The 15,069-nt window shown below is 37.3% G+C and overlaps 1 protein-coding gene across 1 annotated transcript in view; it reads left to right on the top strand.

The window, feature by feature from the left end:
* Positions 1-481: 481 nt before the first annotated feature.
* LIN7A (lin-7 cell polarity scaffold A) overlaps positions 482-15,069 on the top strand; it is a gene marked incomplete at its 3' end in the record, with an annotated part of 122,811 nt that continues 108,223 nt past the window's right edge. The window contains 1 exon segment of the mRNA XM_027769708.1: positions 482-596.

Raw genomic sequence — 15,069 nt, 5'->3', positions numbered from 1 at the left:
TACACGTTCCTACATTCAAGGAGTTTATAGACTGATGGAAAAGATACATATTAATCAAATGATCATACTAGTAAATGTAATGCTGGAGCTGTAATGAATGTGATATGGGAAATATCATACTGAAAGAAAGTATCTCCAAGGTTAAAATGGGCAAAAATCAGTTTAATTATTGGGGTATCAGAATAAGGGCTATCTTTCCTGCTCTTCTTTCCTGAAATTTGTGTGACAGAAATAACATACATGATATGCCATCAGAGAAGATTTATTAAGTAATGAATTGGCTGACCAGATTTAAGTGACCTTTCCCCAGAAAAAGAGATCAATAAACTATGAATGATAAATTCTACTTTTGCAATGAATTCCACCTTGTTTTCTATTGGAATGATGCTACCACTCAATTAGAATGGTGGTGCTTTGCTGATGAGATACAGTTTACACTAAGTCTCTCCATTTTGATTTTTTTTTTTTTCCATTCAGATGTTGCAAGAGCAATTGAATTACTGGAAAAACTACAGGAATCTGGAGAAGTACCAGTGCACAAGCTACAGTCCCTCAAAAAAGTGCTTCAGAGTGAGTTTTGTACAGCTATTCGAGAGGTATGACACTGAGATTTTAATAACTATATTCAGCCATATGTCTTCTGAATAGAAAACATGTCTTTTCCACACAAACAGTTGAAATAGTTAAGACTGGAACGACATCTTAACTTTCTGTTTTTAGCTCCTTGGACAGATGATAGAGTGTAATTTCGTCTGCTGAAGTCTTAAATTAGATCCATCCAGGATTCATCTATTCACATAAAACCAAATGTTGATCTGATGGTTCCAATGAAGGGACTGTCTCAGCAGACAACTGTTGTATGTCATCTAAACTATTCATTTTTCACAGGAAGCCACCTGGAAATTCAGGTAGACATAGTCACAATTAATGGGGGCTAAGATTTTGTGGATGATCACTCAAATAAGTTTTTCACAGGAAAATCTAAAGGAGTAACCACCTACTGACTACAGTCATAGCTATCCAAACATTTCTATCTAGTACAATCATGGAAAATCTCTGAACAGGCTGGTCTGCCTTTCTAGAGAATCTTTATAATGCCTTCCTGACTAATGGTATCAAGAAGGCTAAGGTGAAACAAGTGTGTTGAACTATTTGTACTCTGTATTGACTTGTAGAAACAGCTACTCAATTAAGAAATGTAATTGGTTACAAGAGCAGCCACTTGAGATACACAAAGTTATGGCTTTGTTCAGCAGCCTAGTACCACTTCCCCACCAGGTGTTAGATAATTTATTAAGCAGAACCTAGGGCCCATAAATCCAGCATATTTGCCTTCCAGAAGTCTACAGTGATGAATTACCTACTGTCACCCTCTCCAAAGCCAGCTGAACTCAGTGACTATCTGGAAAGTCTATTGTAGGAAAAGGCATACACATTTCAAAACACATTTGTTTTTTGTTTTTTAAGAATGATTTTATTTAACTTTATTTATTTATTTATTTTTATTTGCTCAGAGAGGGGGAGAGAGAGAGAGAGAGAGAGCAAGCTGCCAGGTCCAGAACTCAAACCACAGTCAGCCATATGGATGTCCAGCGCCCTTAACCACCACACCACCTCCTGGCCCCTCAAAGCACACTTATAATCAACCAGTCTTCCTGTTTGCAGCTCTGCTTCTGGCTAATATGCATTTTTCTCTTCCACAATGCTAGTTTAAAATTAGTAACTAGAGGGAACCAGCAGTTAGCATAATGGCTATGTTGCTGGACTCCCACGTAGTCGACCGCGGTTCGCGTCCTGGACCCGGTGGCTTAAAACTCACGCCGGGCGCGTGTGCGTGCGTGCCCAAGATCCCGAGAGGAGAATGGAGGAGAAGGGATTGCGGCGTGACCATCCCCCCTGGGGGGTGATTTCTCGCTTTCTGTCTCTATGTCTCTCTCTGTCTGTCTGGCAAGCGCACGCGCCCTATAGCAAAAATCTCTCAAAAAAAAAAAAAATTAGTAACTAGGCAAGAAAGACCTAATCAACTAGAGCAGAGACATACGTGATCCTAACTATCAACTATACCCTATGCAATGCAGTTAAAACTTGGGTTTTGCTGGGATTTGACTTATACTATGCTTGTGCTAAATCTCTATCAGGTGAAGTTGTTCAATATTTAATTTTGTTAATACTGAACATGGCTTAAGTAAATAACTGTAATTGCATCTCTAAGTTTTAACCTATGAATTTGATCAAAAGGTAAAAGGATATTTCTCAGTGTATGAATTTTCTGCCACTGGCTCTTCACTAGTGGGGAAGGCTGAAGATATCTAGGAACACTGTGGACCTCTTCTCAGTTAAATGCCTGTGGCCTCTCTGTTGACCAAGGCTAAATTTGCTGTACACTCCTCTTTCTTCACAAAGTGCCATTCTCCTGAGATGTGGTGGCCTACTTTTTCTTTTAGAAGTTCTGTTATCTCTTCTGCATCTTATTCTGATTTCCATGGAACTTACTCAAAGATAGGACACATAAAATACATATCACTGCCCTCTGATCAGTTGGCTCATGATCAATTCAGTCTTCATAGAAATTACATTCCTGTGGGGGAAAGTTATAATGAGTAAGTATACAGTACCATACCAGAAAGAGACAAGACAAAGGTGAAAAATGAGCCAGGATTACAGGGTCAAGGTAAGGCTCAGTTAAGTTTAGGTTCAGGAAAAAACAAAAACAAAAACAAAAACAAAAACAAAAACAATTGAAGTAATAGCACTAGTCAAAAAAATATCATGGGGTTTAATGTTCTAGGCAGCAGAAATCACAAGTACAGAAAATTCATAGTTGAGAATAACTCTCCTTGGGAAGAACACCCCCAAAGTAGATAAGTCTGTGGTGGGATAAGCGAGGTAGGCTCTCTAGAGGCATGAGAGAGCAGATCACATAAGGCCTTGCAGGTCATAGTAAGAACACAGGACTTCATTTTAAGCATGAAAGGAAGAAAGATTTGGGAAGCTTCATCTGATTGGACTGCTTCTTGAGAAGGTCTGCCTAGTTACTGTGAGAAAACAATATGGATACAAGAGTAGAAACAAGAGAGACGATGAAGTTAGGGAGTAGATCAAGTGAGAGATGACCTACTGGGTGGCAGGTTGAATGAAGGATCCAGAGATGTAAGTAGAGGGCAGTTGTCAGATGACAGATACGTTTTTTGAGAGCCAAGTCAATAGGACTTGCCGAGGTTTTGAATATATGGAATTTGAGAGAGAAAAGGCTTAATTGATTCTCTGACTTGGGCTTGAACAACTGAAAAAATGATGATATAATGAGATGGGTATCTTTGGAGCTGGGCCAGGTTTGGAAACCATCCAAGAACTCTGTTTTGCCCAAGTAAGCTGATGATGCTTTTCAGATATCCAAGTAAAGACATCGTGTAGGCATCTAAGTCTGAAGCTTGGGGGAAAAATTAGGTCTAGAGAGGCCGATGTGTTATGAATTTCTGTTCGAACAATCACACGGGCCTTTTTCTTTAAAGAGCTTGCTAAGGAGACATAGAATGAGAGTTCAAAGAAAAATAAATGTTGGGACTTTGGATAGGAATTATAACTATATCTTAACAACCTTGCCCATGGTGAAGTTGGTATGAGTGTTACTAATGGTTTAGGGAAGGCTAGGACTGATGTGGGGGTGATTCAGAAATTTCAGAGGGGAAAAAGGATGGTATCAATTGTCTGTCACATTTATACAAGTGGACTAATAAGATGAATTTAATGTTCACAGTAATATTTTCACTAAAAGTATTGTTCTTAAAAGCAAAGCATATTATACTGAAATTATAAAAGGTATCTTCATTATGGCTAATGTTTCACATCAGTTGTATAGTCTTGTTTATATTTGTTAATTTTGGAATTTTCTCTACTACTCTTTTTTAATATTTATTTATTATTATTATTGTTAATATTATTTTTCACATGAGTTTTGCCAGAGAAAGACAGAGAGAGAGAGGGAGAGTGAGAAAGCAAGCTACCAGGTCCGGGACTCAAACCATGGCTGGCCATATGGGAATTCCAGCACCTTAAGCACCATGCCACCTGCTGGCCCTCCTACTACTCTTTTTATGTTGCTTTACATTTTACTATGAGGAGCAAAGGAAGAAGTAGTAATATGTATATAATTCTGAGTACTCTGCATCTGTCTAGTAAAAATATCTTCAATAAAAACATTAAATAGAAATACATGTTTCTATTTAATCCAAAGGCAGTAAAGGAAAGTGCCACTAGGAAGTATAACAATGAGTGTGTGAAAATTAAATTTTATTGAGTCAAGATACTTATATTTCTGGCATTTTGGCTATTGACCATTATATTTCCAAGTCATCTTTGAAGTTCTGGTTTCTTATTTAGATAGTTCTCAGAATCTTTGTGGTTAAATTGTCTGAGTTTTAAAAAAATGTTTTCCAGTTAACGCTTTACAATATGAAAGTTATAAATTTTTCATAAAAGATGGAGAAAAGGGACCAGCAGTTAGCGTAATCGCTATGTTGCTGGACTCCCACAAGTCGACCGCGGTCCGAGTCCCGGACCTGGTGGCTTAAACTCACACCGTGCGCTTGTGCATGCATGCCCAAGATCCCAAGAGGAGAATGGAGAAGGGATTACAGCATGGCCATCCTCCCTGGGGGGTGATTTCTCGCTTTCTGTCTCTCTGTCTCTGTCTGTCTGGTGAGCGCACGCACCCTATAGCAAACAGACAAACAAACAAACAAACAAAAAAACCTCTCCAAAAAAAGAAAAAAAAAAGATGGAGAAAAGAACAAAAACTACAGTGGTACCATTCTTAGTTGCACTCACCAGAGCAAAAACATCATTGCCAACATTTTTTTTTTTTTTTAGGTTTTTGCCATAGGTTACATGCACTCATCAAAGAGAGACAGAGAGAGGGAAAGTGAGAAATCCCCAGGGGAATGGACACACCACAGTCGCTTCTCTTCCAATCTCCTCCTGAGATTTTGGACATGCACACACATGTGCCCAGTGTGATTTTTACGCTACTGGATCTAGGACTCAAACCATAGTTGACCATGTATAAGTCCAGTGTCCTAACTACCACACTGCCTGGTGGCCCCACCAGCAAGATTTTAAAATGCAAATTATGCTCAAAAAGAAAGGAGGACAAGCTTTTGAGCCCAAATCTTTTTGTATTGCCTCCTATAAATATAATGGTATTTACTATTATATGTTGAGATAATCCCGTATTTTGCTCTATATTTGACTAAAACCACTGAATCAACACTTGGCATATGCCCGGCACTTACGTGGGAAAACTAGTTTGATGAAACTCTCTTGAGTAGCTCATTTACTTCTGTGCTATTGAGCTGGCCCCACACACTTTCGAATGAGTGATAAAATTAAAATTGTACAGTCCTGTGTTTCCAGTAAAGATCATTTCTGAGATTTTGAGTGAATTCATGTTTTAGCTCCACATTATGTTAATTAACCTAACTTATATATTTAGGGTTGAAATATGATTATAAAATGTTGATATTTTTCTTTATAAGAGAATGTCCTAAGAGAATTGAGTTGCAGGACAAATAGCTTAATTGCCAATTGGTGGACTTTCTCCTGACACTTCCTATTCGTTGTGCCTCAGAGAAAGAAATCAATAAATGTACAAATGATCTTATTTGGGGAGGACGTCCCATTTCTGGAACAGAATACAAAAAAAAATTTCTTTCCATAGTCAAAGTAGTCAAAGACATAATTAACAATCTCTTTACCATTATTATCATCTCAGTTTAAAACATTCACACTTCCCATTTTCCAGGATGATGTACCCATTGTCCTGGAGTGTGATGTGCTGCTGACTTTGGTCTGCTGTGAAGACTTACCCCATATTTATAACTGCCATATGCATGTTTGAACCAAAAATGCAGAACAAAATGACATAATCACCCAATACTGCCTTCTTTGGCCAACCCCCCAGATGTTGCGTGTCAGTATTTTTAACGTAATAGAACTGTAGAATGAAAAACAATCCCAACTCCATATGGAATGACTCCTATACTGTGATAGTCAGTAGGATCATTCAAAAAATATTCCAGTTCCCTGCTGCTTCTCAGCAAAGGATATAGTTGGATTCACCATTCTCTGAAGTTAGATGTGGCTAGGGGAATTGCTTTGGCCAACGCTATACAAGTGGAAGTATTGTTCCACTTCCTCGTGAGAACCTGAGTCAGTGCATGGTTTCCATGGTCCCTTCCTTTCCTAGGAAACTAGTAATGTTTAATAAGATAAATTATTTACTTATTATTTTTCACTCTGGGGTTCAGAGGGGGAAAAAAAAGAGAAATACGAACTCTAGCCATGCCTTTACAAACATGTAGCTTCTGCATGAAGTAAACCTTTGTTACTCGAAATCCCCAAGATTTTGTGATTATTGTACCACAACATAACCCAGGCTTTCCTGACTGATGATACACAATCATCAAACCAAATTTACCTTGGAAAAATGTATAAATAGTACTAACTTTTTACTGCTATAACACAAAATTAATGTTTAAAAATATGGTTTTATTAAGTGGCAATATACCCTTTTTTATTGTATGACTGTTTAACCAATAAAGTACTTAGAGTTACTAAGTGGTCCACAAATTTTAAAACTTCAAGAAACTGGTTTCATACATTTAAATTGCTTCTAGGTTATTTCCCCTTTTCTCCTACTCTCATTCTTTTATTTCTTTCTGAGGATGGAACTTATTAACTCTCCTGTACCACCACACCCCCACTCCTCCTAAATCTGAACCACTTCTTTTTTATTTCCTGCATAAGAGAGACAAGAGAGAAAGGGCAAAAGAGAGAGTTCATGATAGAGAAAAAGGCATCATTAAGAGGCTTCATGCTTCAGTTCCCCTTCAAGCCCCGCAGTCAGCCAGGATCACAGGTACACTGGCAGGTCCAGGTAACCCAGGGCGTGAACCCAGAACCCTACACATGACTCTCAGCATTGCACAGCAGCACCCTTACTCCCTGGACTATTATGGCTGGGCCTACATCATTTCTTCTTCTTTTTTTTTTAAGTCTGAAATATTCTTTTTTATAATTAATTATTTTTATTTGACCAGAGAGGGACAGAGTGAAAGAGAGAGAGAGAAGGCAAGCCACCAGGTCTGGGACTTGAACTGTAGTCAGCCATGTGGGAGTCCAACACCCTTAACCACTTTAACCACCATGCCACCTGCAAATCCCCCTATATCTTTTCTTGATAAAGGGATCTTTTCATTATATAGACTTAAAGATATAATAATAATAAAGTAAATGTTTGGAATATATCAGTTCACTGCAAATGTTTGGAATGTATTCATTTGCTGCTTATGTGTTCTGGGTCTCCAATGAGATTTTTCTTATTTCAGAAGTTGATTGGGCATTTTTACTCAATGCCTCCCACCATGGGTATGTAGGAAGGGTCATTATGAGTCATTCTGTCAGATCATAAAAAACAGCTTAGAATAATGTTGCAGTCAAATTGACTAAAGTTCATATCCTAAGAGGCTACTTACAAATTTTTGCTCCTCTGAAATTTTATTTTTCTGTTTAGAATAATGGAATAATGCCACCAATTTTGTCCTAATAATTAGAGATCATACATGTAAAGCCACCTTGTATGGTATCTCATAGCCAATAATTAACCAGTCGATGGGTCATTATTAAAAACTGAGATCCAAACTATCCTTAGATGCAGTGTTTTCAAAAATTGGGAAATGAATAAGAGATGGGAAAATAATTTCTGTAAGATGTACCTAAGAAAGTACACAATACTAATATTTATTATCCCACCACTAATTGTTGTAACAAAGTAAGATGAGCCTAAGATGCACCTTAATTCCATAACCACATGAGAAATAACATTATAACAGAAGTTTTTGTTCTTGACGCTATTCTATATAATGTCCAAATATTCTGTATAACTAAAAATATGTCCAGGTTTGTGTCCCAAGGTCTACCTGTACATGCCAGGCATGCAGATGCATTGTGGGGTCTTGGCTGGCTGAAGATGAAGGTGGATCATGGTGTGAAGACTCTGTTAGGGGGTCTCTCTCTCTCTTTCTGTCATAGAAGAAATAATTTTTTATTTTTAAAGAGAGCAAAGGAAATAAGGAAGACAGGCTGGCTTGCTGACTGATGCTGAATTATGATTTACTGTAATATAATGTGCAGAAAGAGTATTGACAATGGGTTTACAAAAACGCAGATTCAGGGAACCAGCAGTTAGTGTAATGTCGCTGGACTCCCACGTAGTCGACCGTGGTTTGAGTCCCGGACCCGGTGGCTTAAAACTCACACCGGGCGTGTGTGCGTGCGTGCCCAAGATCCCGGGAGGAGAATGGAGGAGAAGGGATTGCGGCGTGACCATCCCCTCTGGGGGGTGATTTCTCACTTTCTGTCTCTATGTCTCTCTCTGTCTGTCTGGCGAGTGCACGTGCCCTATAGCAAAAACCTCTCAAAAAAAAAAAAAATAAACCTAGATTCATATCCTTGCTCAACCATCAATTATATAATCTTCTGCAAGTTACTTAACTTCTATGATCTTAGCTTTGTTTTTTTCTTTTCTTAACATTAAGTAAGATAACAACTTTTATTATATTGTTGGGAAGATTAAATAAAATTAGCTAACATATTAAATGCCCTAAAACATTGTCTAATAAAAGAGTAAAGAGTTTAGAAATAGTAGCTCTTCCAGTGAAAATTTTGGTGGTTTTAAAGACAATAAGCTCAATTTTTTTTTCTTACACATGCACTTTATTTAATCCCATTGTAGTCAGACATGTGAGTAGAAGCAGCTGTATAAAAGCAAGGGGCAGGCCCAAAGGCCCAGGGGACAGGCCAGCAGTGGACGGTGAACATGGCCACAGGCCATGGACATCGACTATTAGCATTGAAAAGACTCTTTCATCGGTTGAATCATATTTGCAATTATTACTGGAGCAGAGACAAAAAGGATGATGAACATGTTGGTCAGAATGATGCTGATGACCAGGGTGAAGATATGCAGGAGCTGGACAGTGGAGGCATAGGTCTGGGCCCCAATCACGTCACCCACCATCTTCCTGTCCCTTCGCAGAGCAGGCAAATGCAATGAAGTCCAGGCAGCAGTCGTTCATTATGACCATGTTGAACAGTAACCAAACCACATGGTTGGGTACCGAGGTCTCACTGTGGATGTTGATCATGGTAGAGGTCACTGAAGCTATGGGTGGGAGTGTCCCCAGCACAGATACTTCATGCTCTTCCTCGAGCATCTCATTGTTTGGGAAGGGCCGGTTTGGGCGCGAGTGAAGAAGGTTTGGGAAGTGTGGTTCTGATGCATGCAGCACTGATGGCACAACAGGGTGCTGGTCTAAAAGTTGTTTCAATTTCTCCAATAAGCTTACATTTTAAATATATTCTAATATAGGTAAAAGTTAAGAATAAGAACAATAACGTCCTTCAGTTTTCAAACATCCCTCCAATGCAGTTACGCAGTAGGAGGCTCCACGTTTTACAGTGTTAATGCACTGTAGTGCTTTTAGAATATGGCAGCCAGCATAGGGAGGGACTTGGACACCTTGTCCTGTAATGAGAAGTTAAGGACTTGGTGATGATTTGCTTCATAGAGAAAACCATTTGTAATATGAGATTGGTCATTCACTATTGGGATAAGGGGAAAAGGAAGTAACTATGCCAGACCAATGGATGAAAAATGGAAAAATGCAGATAGATCAGTAAGAATAACTAGAAATACTTTAGCAATAGGCTTACATATAATGTAGGAAGCTTCCTATAACAACAGCAGAAGTTAGAGGATATATTTAGAATCACTTACGAATAGAGATTTTAAAACTGAAGTTTATATATACCTTGTGGTAGGTGAAGTAAACGCAAAATTTATATATATGTTTGTGTGATTTATATAATAAATATGTAAAAATTAAGCTTTATAGGGGCCCAGGAGGTGGCATGGTAGTTGAGGCAGCTGCATTCCCATGTGGCTGACTGTACTTCGAGTCCAGGATCTTATGGCTTGAAAATTATACCAAGATCCCAAGAGGAATATAGAGGAAAAGGGATTGCAATTGCATTGTGGCCATCTCCCCAGGGGTCATTTCTCACTTTCACTCTCTTTGTATCTCTGTCTCTCTTATTTCTGGTGAGCACACATGCCCTATGACAAAAACCTAAAAAAAAAAAAAAAAATTAAGCTATATGTACATTTAGTTTTATGTTTCCTTCCTTTTTGTACAAAATATTGTTTATGAAAAAATATGTTTTGCTTTTTAAAATTACTTACTATTTTAGTATGCTTTTAATGTTTTCTTTTATACATGGATAGAGTAGCATATGTTCCTTGTAAAAATTCTAGGCTTTGTATAATGGCATCTAGAATAGCTTACATGCATCAGAATTAACAAAAATGTGGGCCAGCTGGTGACATGCTGGTTAAGGCACTGGACTCCCATATGGTCGACCAGGGTTCAAATCCTGGGCTATGTAGCTTGAAATTCATGCCAGGTCATGTGTGCATAGGTGCCCCAAATCCTGAGAGGAGAATGGAGGAGAAGGGACTGTGGCATAGCCATCATCCTTGGGGAATGATTTCTTTCTTTCTCTGTCTCTCTTCTGTGAGTGCGTGCACCCCATGGCAAAAATCTAAAAAATAAAATTAACAAAAATGTATCTGAGTCTGTGTGCTGTGCTTATGCATATCTCTTTCTGTTCACTTTACTTAGCATAGGTTGGCAAATGTCAAAGAAGAGAAAGCTTGATGGCTCTTACATATCCTTTGATTTTATTTGCATCGCTAAATGTGATGGGACACAAAAGCCAGACTGTTTCTTGTGTGATAAGTTTCCTGCCAATGAGAGCATGAAATCAAGAAAGCTTATTTCTGAGCATCCTGAAAATAAATCACAAAATATAGATTTTTTTTCCCCTAGAGAAAAAATTCAATTTTAAAAGGGTGGAAATTTACCAAAACTTATATTTGCCCCAACATGAAAGTCTTGACACATTTCCAAGCAAAAGAAACCATAAATAACTGGAGAGAGTTTTATCAAGCCAAGTACTCTAGAAATGCTTGAACTGGTGGGTTGCTCAGCACAAGAAAAAAAATTAAAACAGGGCCTCTGTTCTCTGATACCAGCTTCTCCTGAATGCTGACATTTTGAAGTCAGTTATGGTGAAAATAATCACTGTGCCATTCCCGTTTGGCATGTAACTTGGTGAAAAGTATTATTGTTTCAATAAAACTCTGATTTTTATCTATATCGTGAATGTGTGTGTGTGTGTGTGTGTGTGTGTGAGAGAGAGAGAGCGAGGCCTCATTGGATACCTTAAAGGCAAAGCTCTTTCAAACCTTTCAACAGTGAAATGTTTCTTTATCAAGAAAAACTCCTAATAAAACAAGAACATTAAGATTATATGTACATATGGAATGCATATGTAGTTTCTGCAACCAAAGTCCACCTTGCTTATTGGGGGGAACATGTAAGTTACACTAGTCATAGAGACTTACTGCTTTCACCATCATTATGTGCTAGTGTCAAAGACCCTGACAATTATCCTAAAAGATGCTTTGCCTGCTCTGTGAAAAGTGACTTAATAATTTTACAGCCATAGCTTTGAGTTTGTAGTACCAAAAGTTTTAATTTGGAAATGGAACAAAATGTGTTCCTTTTAGTGTCAAAAGTTTCTTGGTGTTTTTAGAGGATACATCTTAATGCACTTCTCTGAGCTCGAGTTTGGCATTTTATTTTATTTACTCCTTAAGTAAAGGAGAGCTTTAACTTAGTACAATTTAACAAGAGAGGTTTATATGAGGTTGGACTGTCTTATAGGTGTTAGGCCAAAAGAATGAACTAATCTTTCAAGTACAGATTCTCTGGTCCAGAGAAGTTACTCTGAAAACACAGCCATTTTGGAGGAAGAATTCAGAGGTGAACATCTGTGACGTTTTTAGTGCTGAAAAAAGACTTCAGTGAGGGTAAGGGAAAAGAAAATGAGAAAACCTTGTCAGTTTATCCATAGGAAAGATCTCCAAACACCTGGAAAGACTGCAAAACTCATTTAAAGGTTACTTCTGCATAGACTATGTAAAATTGAATGACAGATTCAAACATCTTCCCTTGCTGACAAAAGCTGCATTGTCAAGGCCAACCTTTTCAACAGTAATTTCATTTGACTTGAGGACAAAGGATTTTGTAGAACCAGAATTTAACTTGAAGTGTCTTGGAGAAAGCTCAGGTGTCTTGATGAAAGCCTACTCTGCTCTGATAGGGGATTTAATTCTGTTTGCTATTGAAAACTATGTGAACTGCAACTCTGAGTACTTGATGCTGATAAAATGCCAAACTGATTGAACACTAAAAATGACATCAATCTTTTCATGTAAAAGATCCCTCTAAATTTAACTTCTTATTGAGCCAAATGAAATGGCTTTCTTTCTTACTAAAATATATTTTAAATACAGAAAAAGTTTTCTTCTTTTATGTGATTTGGTTAATTTGGATTCATTATTTTTTCCAGGAAGCAGCCCTCAACTTTTACAAGAAAAATAAGTCACATAATCATTTCACTGACATTGAAATCATGTCAATGCAAAAAAGAAAATAGCACATGAACATTTACACACATGAATGGATTTCTCTTGGGATAACTTCAAAACTTCATCGGATTTTCAAAAGGGTGTCTATCTCCTTCAACCTCCTCCCACAAAAATGAAGACTGCTCCTTAATAAGGGATTGTAGTATCAGTTGAGAAATATTACTTGACTAGTTAGTCTACTCTCTAATGTCCTTCCAGTTCTGTGAATATGTTACATACCATGTCATTTATATTTCTCTTCATGGAGATTATTTGTAACCTATAAGAAAAGGTGTATATAAATGGGTCATAAGAATAAGTGACTGTTTAAAACTGTAAATGGGGTAGGGAAGACAGATACTATCAAGATTTGTAAAACTATACTATTTTGCACTATTAAAATTTTAATTGATATATAAAAGTTATACATAATGATGGGGTACAGTGTGATTTTTTTTTAATGCACATATAAATGTATAATAATCAGATCAGGACCATAAACATATACAACATCTCTAACATTTATCATTATTTTGTGCTGTGAACATTCAAAGATCCTTTTTCCTAACCAATAACTATGAAGAATTTCAAACTGACAAAAATAATACCAAAAGAGGGACCAGCAGTTAGCGTAATGGCTATGTCGCTGGATTCCCACGCAGTCGACCGTGGATCGAGTCCCAGACCCAGTGGCTTAAACTCACACGGGGCGCGTGTGTGTGCGTGCCCAAGATCCTGAGAGGAGAATGGAGGAGAAGGGATTGCGGCATGGCCATCCCCCCTTCCCCACCCCGAGGGTGATTTCTTGCTTTCTGTCTCTCTCTCTCTCTCTCTGTCTGTCTGGTGAGCACATGTGCCCTATAGTAAAAACCTCTCCAAAAAAAGAAAAAAATAATAATACCAAAAGATAAATGTACTCACATTAGTGAGTTTTTTTAAAAATATAATTTCTTAGTTTTTGCAAAAGAATTGGAAAAATTGGTAACATTTACTAGAAATAATGTTTAAAGCATAGAGTTCTATTTCTTTGGAGTTCTCTGAGTAAAGACACATCTTTAATGACGTGCAGATAGTGTTTGTAACAGCAGCGTGTCATTTTCTGGTAGCAAGAACAGGGTCTGCATGGCAGGAACCATCTTAGACTATAATTGTGCTAATGGGTCATTGATCTTAAAGATAACTCAACAGACCCTCTCAAATAGTCTGTAATGACTCTGAAGGTTATTAGCGTCACTGTTGGGTAAATACTCAGTCTGAGCCTTTCTATTTGCTATTGCAAATGATAAAATAAACAGTACATATTTCCAGAAGCTTGTAATTACATGTACTTATACAGTAGTTCAAAATAATAGAGTCCTTGGAGAAGTTGTATTTTATATCAGTCAGATAAGTGAACATTCTGTCTTCAGCTGAGATCACAAGACTGGAAATCAGGACTTCTATTTTTGGCATCATGGATGACAATTTTTTTTTTTCCGTGAACAAGTCATTTAACCTTTTCTTGCTTCAGTATTGCCAACATAAATGCAGAAAAGTCTGTTTGTACAAACCATCTAAAATGAATGTTAAGATACACATCGACATTTTAAAACTGGCTTGCTGTTATCTCTGAGGGTGGCTTGCATATTAAAAAAAGAAATGAAATTAGTATCATAATTCAAATATATGCAAGGCAACTCACTTATTCCTTTTTGCCCCTCTTCTCTACGTCCTTTCCTTTCTTGTCCTTTTTTCTGTCATAGGGAAATGTCTAATATTTATGGCTTAAAACTGACTATGGCAGCTTATCTTCATCACTTCCTTACTTTTCTTTTTATACAGTCTGATTTTCTTAAAATAGATTTATTTTAATTTAATTTTTTAAATGTTATGCAAAGATACTATACTAACCAAATCTTTGGGAGATGTTCTTTTTTGCTAAATATCATACTGCTAAGATTTATTTATTTATTTATATTGCTAGAGTTCATTTGTTTTAACTACCGTGTGATATCCCATTACTAATTCACTTTCCTATTAATGAGCAATTGAGTTGTTTCCAGATTTTCAGATTTCAGTTGTTTCTAGATGATTGGGATTGCTACTACTGTTAACATAAAACATGTCTCGTGTCAGATGACCAAGACTTGTGTTGGGTATGCAATCCTAAATCAATGGATATAGAATTCCTGGGTCATGAAGTTTAGGACTGTTCTGCTGTAAGAGACAATGCCAGTTTCCAACTTGGTTGCGCTAATTCACACACCAGCAAACAATATGTAATGTTTCCAACATTACCTCCCACACTTGGTATCTGAGACATTTAAATGTTCACTAACTGAATATTCTGAAATGGTATCTCATTGCAGTCATCATTTGCTTTGCAGGATACGTAAGTTACTGAATATTCTTTCTTGTAACTACTGCAAAAAGGTTCATTTTTCATGAAACATTTGTCCCATGTTTTTCTACTACTTTGTACATTTATGTGTATTTTT

This window comes from Tupaia chinensis, unplaced genomic scaffold, assembly GCF_000334495.1.
Source record: "Tupaia chinensis unplaced genomic scaffold, TupChi_1.0 Scaffold000085_1, whole genome shotgun sequence".
In the NCBI taxonomy this organism is placed as follows: Eukaryota; Metazoa; Chordata; class Mammalia; order Scandentia; family Tupaiidae; genus Tupaia; species Tupaia belangeri.
The sequence above is the reverse complement of the archived record's forward strand: the minus strand, read 5'-3'. Positions and strand labels throughout refer to the sequence as shown.